The sequence below is a fragment of the Chinchilla lanigera genome, unplaced genomic scaffold, assembly GCF_000276665.1.
Source record: "Chinchilla lanigera isolate Chin_1 unplaced genomic scaffold, ChiLan1.0 scaffold00077, whole genome shotgun sequence".
NCBI lineage: Eukaryota > Metazoa > Chordata > Mammalia > Rodentia > Chinchillidae > Chinchilla > Chinchilla lanigera.
The window spans coordinates 7,094,368-7,095,513 of NW_004955478.1; positions in this window are offsets into that span (position 1 = coordinate 7,094,368).

The window sequence follows — 1,146 nt, forward strand, 5'->3', positions numbered from 1 at the left end:
CGGAGGCCGGGGGAGCGCGGAGGATCGTCCCGTGCGGGGTCCTGCTCGCGTCCAGCTTCGCCGGTCGCAGCCCGCTGCGTGTTCCAGAGCTCGAACTTCTGATGACCTCGGTTAAATAACACGCTCCTTGCCCTTGGTTTAACGCACATATGTTTACGTGGGTCTGCGTAAACACATACACGGCTGTATATATGAACATCGCCTTCGTGCTATCCACAGCGTGTTGGGAGAGCACCGAGAGCAGCCCCGGGGAGGGAAAGTCTCGGGTTTCAGGTTCTCCAGATTGTTTCTGCGCCCCTGACAACGGAACTATTTGGTTTTCCCATCCGTGTTTACACTGTCATCTTGGTCTCTGCAGAATGGAGCATTTGTGAGTGGATTTTTATCTGGCTTCTTGGACACCACTCACTGCTAAACCACAACTTGGAAGGGTTTTTAACTGCCCGGGAGGCGGAGGCCCCGGGGTAAGTGAGTGTAAGCGCACGCACGGAGAGAAACTCCTCAATGATAAGGCGCGAAGACACATTTCCAGCACCATTCATGATTTTTCCCAACTCTGCAGGCAGGTTAGGGAGCCAACTGCAGCCAGCTTGGAAACCGGGCAGCTTTCCACGTCCCGTTACACAATATGACCGCTCGGAGTACACGGCCCGCCGCCCTCCGGGCAGGCGCAAGAGCTCGGGCAGGGTTTTTATTTCTCCCTTGCATTAAGAGCTTGGTCGCAAGGCCGGGCGTGGTGGGGCACGCTTGTAATCCCGGCACTCGGGAGGCTGAGGCAGAAGGATCGTTGCGAGTTCGAGGCCAGCCTGGGCTACAAAGTGAGCTCAAACGCCAGCCTGAGCTGCACAGCGAGACCCTGTCTTTTTTCAAAAAGACAAAAAAATAAAGAGCTTGGTCGCGAGCTTTTTTGCACCTCTGGCAACTATTTAAAGTGCTTATGTTGGGGCTGGGGATTTAGCTCAGTGTCACAGTGCCTGCCTGGCAACCATGAGGTCGTGAGTTCGATTCCCGGTACCGGGAAAAAAATAAAATAAAATAATTTTAAAAAAATTAAGTGGTCATGTTGCCAACTTGATAATCTCCTTTAAAATCAGCGTTCGCCCAGCAACAACAGCTGGCCAGGGCTCGTGTTCTTGCAAAGCCCTT